Source organism: Littorina saxatilis, unplaced genomic scaffold (assembly GCF_037325665.1).
Source record: "Littorina saxatilis isolate snail1 unplaced genomic scaffold, US_GU_Lsax_2.0 scaffold_163, whole genome shotgun sequence".
NCBI lineage: Eukaryota > Metazoa > Mollusca > Gastropoda > Littorinimorpha > Littorinidae > Littorina > Littorina saxatilis.
This window is the reverse complement of record NW_027127399.1, coordinates 16,152-24,334: the sequence shown is the minus strand read 5'-3', so window position 1 is coordinate 24,334 and position 8,183 is coordinate 16,152. Positions and strand designations below refer to the sequence as shown.

At 45.6% G+C, this 8,183-nt stretch overlaps 1 long non-coding RNA gene across 1 annotated transcript; it reads right to left on the bottom strand.

Annotated features, from left to right (window-relative positions):
- Positions 1 to 6,078: 6,078 nt before the first annotated feature.
- On the bottom strand, positions 6,079 to 7,202 carry LOC138955865 (uncharacterized). Its single transcript, XR_011452407.1, has 2 exons — positions 6,802 to 7,202; positions 6,079 to 6,521 (listed from the first exon to the last, which is right to left on the bottom strand). It is a non-coding gene; the product is annotated as an uncharacterized lncRNA (long non-coding RNA).
- Between the last annotated feature and the right edge of the window lie 981 nt (positions 7,203 to 8,183).

The following is an 8,183-nucleotide window of genomic DNA, read 5'->3' as shown; positions in this document are numbered from 1 at the left end:
GAGGGCCTTGACACACAATCCGGTCACTCTCTGACATTCGATATGAGTGTTCTGAGAAGTCATAGTGTTCAGCCTCAATGACGCTGGCTCAGAATGAGTGTTCAGCTTGTCACTCAAAGATTCAGTAACGAAGGAGATGCAAGACATGGTGTCAAGCAGCGCGTATGTCGTATGCTCTACCGTGGGATTCTCTTTCGTCGAAACTCTGACCGGAACAATCATGGTAGCTCTGACTGGTCTGTCTGACTTGTTGGTCGTCGCGAATGCTGATCCAGAGGCAGAAACACGGGCATCTTGACTGATACAGACAAACCTTGAAGAATCTGGCGGTCCCCGGGCATTCCGTTGCTGATTGGGAAACTTCTTCCTGTAGCTAGGCGCTCCATGCAGCATAGTGAGATGTGGGCCTTGGCACTTGTCGCATATCGCCCTGGTAGTGCAGTCTACACTTCTATGGTCAGTCTTTCTGGCACAGGAGAAGCACAAGGACGCTTCGTACATGAAGTGTTTCCTGTCCTCAACGGGAATCTCATCGAACCTCTGGCATCTGAGTAGAGGATGAGAAGAAGAGCTGGTCGGAAAACGAACGGTACAAAAGGGACAGACTTCGTCGCAGTTCGTATTCAGGACAGTTTTCGCGTGATGCTGACAAAGACTTTTGTCACACTCTTGACATGCAGATGCAGTAGAAAAATCCGTACTGTACGATGTTTTCTTGGGGACTGATGAACTGGCGGTCTGTGAGGTGGAAGAGGCGGCAGATTTGCTGGAGGAGAAAAGGGGCTCGCAAAGGATGTCTGCCTCTGTCTTGATGAAAGCTGACAACTCCTCAAAGGTAGGGTAGCGTTTCTTCTCGTTCTTGGTCTTGTTTACTTTCCGCACCCAGTTTCTCACCAACCAATCTGGAAGCTTGCTCATGAGTGTCTTGTGATAGGCTTGGTCTTCCAGATTCTGTAGCTGGCCTATCACTCGGCTCGCCACAAGGCATTGTCCAAGAAAGTCCGAGAAGGCGCGGAGGGCTTGTCCATCTTTGGGTTTGATTACCGGCCATGCATCTAATTTCTCTCGGAAGGCTCTGGCAACGACAAAAGAACTGCCGAATCTTTCCTCCAGCGTCTGAAGGGCCTGCTGATAGGCCTGGGCATCCCTGATCAGAAAGAGTCCCTTGACCGCATCCTTCGCCGGACCGTCCAAGTACTTCTCCAAGTAGAGGAGCTTTTCCTCTGCAGAAACGCCCTGCCGCTCAATCAAAAGCGTGAATGAGGACCTCCAGAGAGGGTACGTCAATGGATCTCCTGAAAACGTAGTGGGCTCCTGCGTCGGTAACCTGTTGATAAGGAGAGCCTCAGCTAGAGTACGAGCTAGGGCAGAACCCTCGGAGAGCGTTGGCTGGCCTTGCATCTGAGGAAGGTATGCATCTTGCCCGTAGTAGACGTCTGAAGGGCTCGTGACCGGAGCCTCTTGAAAACCATGCTGTGTGTAGTCAGTGTCAGGAGCAAAGCTTGCAGCGTGGTCATATTGCTGCGTTTGCATGGGAGGATGCATGACAGAAGGCCCATATGCAAAGTTTGGCACATAGGTCGAAGACTCTCGGGAGGTCATGGCAGGAAAAGGACCAGGGAAAGGCCCGGGAAAAGGTCTCGCTGATGGATTGAGGGATTTGTGAGGGAAACGGGAAGGCGCGTAGATCTGGCGAGGACGATCTTCGTGGCTTGGAATCTCAGCTTTGACAAACTGAGGCCGAAAGGAGGTCGCGAATTGGCCTCCGACTCTTGTCGTCATCGTGGTGGCTGTAGTCATCGTCGTAGTGGTAGGAGCCGTGGCTGTGACCGCTGCTGGAAGTGGGTGAAAAGCGGAGACAGGTTGGGCAAGGGTCCTGGAGATGCCTCGAAGAGTGTCGCGGATATCCTCGGCGGCCGACTGGAGATGCGAAGGAGCATAAGCCCTGACCTCCGTGGGCTTCTGAAGTGGCGGGAGTCCAGGCTTGGTTGCCGCAGGCTGATGTTGCCCAGAGACGAGGGTGTTGGCTGCCGGCTGGTGACGCGGGCGGGCGTAGGTGTCGGCTGTCGCAGGCTTATATGTATCTTGTGTGTGCTGTGTGTGCCTATCATACCCTACCGCCACATCTCCTATGCTCTCTGTGTGTGTACCTACATGCAGGGTGTTGTGAGAACCTAGGTACCTATCAATGGGGCTGTCACGAGGTAGTTGGGGCATGAATCTTTCTCTAGCCCTTTGCTGGTCTTCTATGTCAGTTTTAATGATCTTAAAAACTTCATGTTCTTCTTGCATCTTGCCTTCTCTCTCCACCCTCTCTAGTGCAGCCTTAACTTCTTTTTCTTTTTTCTTCAAAGCTAGCCTTTCATCTTGAGCTTCTCTCTCCAACTCTCTTTCCATCTCTGCCTTCTTCTCAGCAGCCAAAGTTATAGACCTTTCCAACTCTCTTTCCACTAAAAGCAAAAGAGTCTCTTCTTGTCTAGCCCTTTCATCTGCGACCATTTGCTGGGACCTAAATCTCGCTGCGCTAACCGCCAAAGAAGCATCTAGAGAAACCTCTCTAGCACCTCCAGAAGCGACTGTGGAAGTGAAGTCCGAGCTGGAGGCGTACGGGTCTAACTTGGGAAAGAGACTGCGGTATTGTTCTTTGAGTGTCTCCGTTTGCATGTGCATATCGCTCAAATCCTCTTCTATAGCTACATCACTTTCAGCCACTTGACAAAGCCTCGAGTTCGCTACATTTAGCTCGTTTAAGCGCTCACAGAGGGTTATTTTTTGAGCTTTAAGGACTCTCCTTTGGTCTGGTGTTTCCCTAAAGGCTGTGCACAACTCGCTGATCACATTCTTGTGAGCTCGGCTTATGGCCCAGTACTTGTCTGACAGTTCCCTAACCTCAGCATTAAGTCTAGCCCTAACAATGGCGGGGCCTCTTTCTTCTCTACTTCGTTGAGCGAGATGCTCTGCACTTGCAGCCTGTTGGGAGGGCTCAGTACCTAAACCTTCCTGTGTAGGAGAATGTTCAGCTTGAGAGGGAAAGTTATCTGAATTCAAAGTGTCTTGGGTCTGAGTGGGTTCAGCTAGAGACTCTCCCTGAGCGCCATCACGGTCGCCTTCATTCTTACGACTATCAGTGTCCGAAGCAAAATGTTCATCCCTCTCTACCTTCAAAGTGTAAGGGGATAGCTCGGCACTCTCATGAGAAGGTAATTTCTCATCCATACTTTAAGTCAAGTGAAAACGTAGAGGTTAACAAAGACTTGCGAAATATAGAGAAACAAAATTCAAAACGGCACACCTCGGGTCACTCACTAGAGGGGAAGGAAATACTTAGTACGAAGTGTGCAATGCTATGGTCAACAAACCTAAAATAATGCCTAAGTTGCTCTGCTCTGGGCCCGACAAAATAAATTAAAATATTGTTCGCTAGATACGAAACACAGTTCCTTTAAGACAAAAGGTTCATGATCTCTTCACAAGATTCGTAAGGATAAGAAGTTCAAAAGTCAGTGGCCCTAATCACAGGCCTACAAAAGTTCATAAAGTTCTTTGTCGAAAACAATCCAAAATGTTCCAAAAAATATCAAAGTTTCCACTGTGCTTGCCCTTGAGTAGCTGTAAGATTCTGTGATGGCTTATATAAATTCTGGAGGATGTAATTTTGGTGCTATAAAGAACCGACGCGCTCACAAAACAAAACGAACACTAGAATTGGAAAATTAATTAAAGTTTATTGTGAATATGGTCATACTTGTCGATGTCATAGTAATTCGGAATCAGCTCATAATATCAATATATAAAAGGCTAAACATAAATCTATGGAGAGGCTAAGTAACCTATATCGGAGCGTGGCGGAAAAACTAATCTAAGTTTAGAAAGTGAATTAAAGCTAAAATGTGAAGTAGAAAGGACTAGTTTGAGTGAGAGTGCAGAACAGTAGAGTGTGAAGCGTGGAGCATGGAGCGAGAAGCGCGGAGCGGTGAGCGAGAAGCGCGGAGCGAGAAGCGCGGAGCGGTGGAAACTGATAGAAAAGAAAAAACTAAACTTAGAATTCGAAACATCAAACTAAACATCAAAGGTGTCCTAAAAACATAAACATCAAAGATGGACGACAAAAAGGCGGCCGAAACAAGATGGCGGCAAATAAATAAAAAATCACCAAGACAAAAATATGTTAGAAAAACCCTACATAGAATAAACGTAGGACACAGAAACGGAAAGAAGACAAAGAAACGGACAGAAGACACAGAGACGGAAAGAAGACAAAGAAACGGACAGAAGACACAGAGACGGAAAGAAGACACAGAAACGGACAGAAGACAAAGAAACGGACAGAAGACACAGAAACGGACAGAAGACACAGAAACGGACAGAAGACACAGAAACGGACAGAAGACACAGAAACGGACAGAAGACACAGAAACGGACAGAAGACAAAGATTCAAAACTAAAATTACACGAATTCGGTAAATAAAGAAACATAGTCAGAAATGGATACTCGCCTTTGACAGCATCAATAATCTAAAACAGACTCAAGGCGAGCAACTGAACCTGAACTACAAAATAACTTAAAAACAAAACTGGAGGCTGGCAGAAAACACTGGGCCCCGGAACAGAGCAAAAAAAATCTATCTATCCTAAAACATCTTGTTCCGTGAACGGCTTCCCAGTAAGTGACGACGAATACAGGCTATCCACCACAGAGGTGAACTAAAAATACTGCGCGTTACTACAATATTACTGTTGCCAAACATGCGTCCCGTGCTCTCCGGGGAAAAACTCCATAGGCTGTCCAGCGTGAGCCATACAGGCACATGAAATTAAAATCAGAAAAACGCCGGCCACACTACCTTGTTTACAAATTAGTTCGTTACAATATTTAACGTCATTAAAAACAAAACAAAGTTCGTACCAGGACGCTCATACTTAAAAAAGAAAACTAGAAGATAAAGAGCGAGCTAGACCCGCACGCGAACCTACAAAGGTGGTTGCAAAAAGGGAACAAATAGGGGCAAAAGTGAAATAAGATAATAAAAGTGAAAAAACAAAAAGGGGAAGCCACCACCACGGAAAGTCGCATGCGAGTCAAGCTAGAAGCATGACTAAAAAACACAAGCAAAACAAAAAAAATCTAAATACACAGAAGGCTCCTTAGCAGGGGCATTCACAATCATAGTGTACACACAGTCTCTTAGCTGAGCACCATAGCTAACAAGCAAGCACGGCATGGTTACGCCACATGTGTGACTGAAGAGTTTTCATGATGTTACGAGGGGGTGGTTTAGCTGGGACTTAGAGTAAAGGGGCAGGACAAATTGAGCACAGAATCCCACAATGTTATCGGGTCAGCGTCGTGAGGCTCTACGGGGGCTGGGGCTGTCGCAAGCCGATGCTCTTTCTCTGTGAGCTGCTGTTGCAACAACGCTTCCAAGTCTTTGCGAATGTGTCCTGCTGCTTTCCGCTCAATTGACACCTCTTCACACTTGAAAACTAACCGCTCTCTAAGTTGGCGTATTTCTAAATCCTTCTGGAAGCGTTCATCCTGTAAATGTTGTTTGGCCTCCAGTTCCTTCTTCAGTCGGGTCTCTAATCTGTCAATGGAGGCCTCGTGCTTCGACGTCAGCTGTTCCTGAGCAGTCACAACCTCCTCTGTCTGACTGCTCTGCTCGCGGGGCGGTTGCTTGATGGCTGTTGACTGCTGGTCCACACGTAGCTCACTGGGCTGTCTCCATGACAACGGTTGTTGACTCCCATGACGCTTGGTAGGGCACCTGCTCTGTAGGTGCCCGTGGCGGTTGCAAAGCCAACAACGTGGCTTCGCGGACGGTTGCTGTTGACGAGAGGCAGCCGGCGGGCGTTGGTGCAAGGCAGCTCGAAGCTCTGCTGACTTGATGGCGAGTTCGCTGACTTGTAATTGCAGGCTGTGTCCTTTATTGGCCGGTTTCTAGACAATCATAAATGCCTCTACACCACTCTATAAGTTTAGTATTTGTTTACAGGCTTGAATGTAATCTGAATAGTTGTCCGCTACCGTAGCTTACAAGGCACAAGCGCACACGCACTCACACACGCAAAAACCTGGTGTTAAATGGATCTTGACACTGCCAAGACTAATTATTATTAGTTTACAAAGCTTTTTACATCACAAAATCATTTCCGGGCTTCGACCAGTACTCTAGGCCGACAACACCGCAAGAAACTCTACAGTCCAAGACGCAGACACCTTTTGGCTCAAACAAAGCAGCTTAACAGGTAAGACGAATAGGTATTCTACTGTACGTTACCCTACTGCCATCTTTCGGCCCTCAAGATGTTGGTATGGCTGTAAGTCCTTCAGACGACTGACAAGGGTGCACCAGTCCTCACGACATCGCAACTATTGCTTGACGTAGTCCTTGATCCTTCCAGTTCGTCTCGGCGGCTAACTGTAGAACCCTGCCAGCTCTCCATGCCATGGTCATGTACACCAAGCCGCAGTTGACTGGTTCAGTTCAGCCTCCGGCGATGAAAACCCCCCAGTTGGAACACTGTAAAGTTTATAGTCCATAAATCAACTTGTCTTTAGTTTCTTTCACTCGCACAATAAAAATACTCACTCGTCCAACATATTAAGCTGCATGAGCCAATATAATTATTTACACGTTAATTCCTGTTTTCTAAAGCCAAGAAAACGTTACGTAAAACCCTCACATGTTTAAGCAGTGTAGCACAATAGCTTAGGCCTACACAATAACATTAAACACAGAAACAGTCACTCTTCTCACATACGACAACATGACATGAAAATATAACCGGTTTCAAACATACCTCAAAAGAGTGTAAAGCCAACATTTAGTACAGTCGCCGGCCTGGCATGAATATGAAAATGGAAGATATCACGTAGACTGATAGGGAAAGTTCGTCAGTCTTCATCCTTCTTCAGTCAGATACCTAAAACAGGAGCCCGTCTGCTAACGTGTTACGAAAAACATGAGTCGAGCTTGGCTCCTTGACGGCGACTGATTTTACAAAGTCGTTCTTGCTATGACATTGCCAGTGAGCTGTCGCCTGCATTACTTGCACGTGAAAAACCTTGTCAGTTACACAAAGGTTCAACTGCGGTCAACGCGACGGTATGCAGCCTATAGCCCTTTCCAATGTCTGACCATCGCTATAGTCTATTCTATTTACAACAATACACATTACCACAGATACGAGTAAACCGCTTCGTAACAGGCATGCATGTATAGAAAGTTTTTAAACTCCGTCACGCTGCGCTCTCTCGCCCATTGTGACGACAACCATTATTGGCTACTGCAATGTACTACATCCAGATCCATAATCGCCGAGAGACGCCATTTTGATTGTTGTGACAAATTGGACAAAGGGAAATCACCCAACCACTACAAGAGTGCTCTTTCCTTGGATTCTTTTACGACAGTTAATTAGCTATCAAAACTGTTGAATTTGCAAAGTAAAGTTATTCCTCGTGGATGGTAGCATTATGTGTAACATAGAATCTTATGGTGAAGCTTTGAAAGCGATCTGAAGGCCTTTTCCGGCGGATACTATCCCTTTAAGATTAAAAAGATAATCTTTCATCATTAAAATCAAAAAGACTTCCTCACAAGAACCTTTCTAACAACATGATATCTTGTTATGCTGCTGATGTGAGCAGCTTTTCTGGAAAGTTACTATTTTTTTTAAATTCAGCATGAGCCCTCATCCCACACACGTACGTATTTAGCGTTGACACCTTACTGTTTTGTTGGGAAATGTGATGTGAATTCATTCAGAAAATTCTAACTCTGCGTAGGGGCAGTCAGGGTGTTGAATGTAGAAGTAGGTATCCAAGTACACAGGCGGTATTACAATTTACATTTTAACTCTTATTCCATGTACAAAAAAAAATAATAAAAAAAACCTGGCCAGATCTGTGATTGTGAGCCAAGGAAAGGACTGACTGTATTTACAATAATTCCAGTAATGAGTAAATCTTTCATTCTAGCTATTTCATGTTTTACTTTCTTGCATCGCAATAGTTCAATGTTCATACAAACAGTATAATGCACTTTATGAGTATAGGGTTGCAACAAACTTTAAGATGGGAAGGAGAGAGAAAATAAAGATATTTGTACCATTATGTATACAAAGTACATCATACCAATTACCATGCACAGTATTATTATGCATCTTCAAATTTATAAATA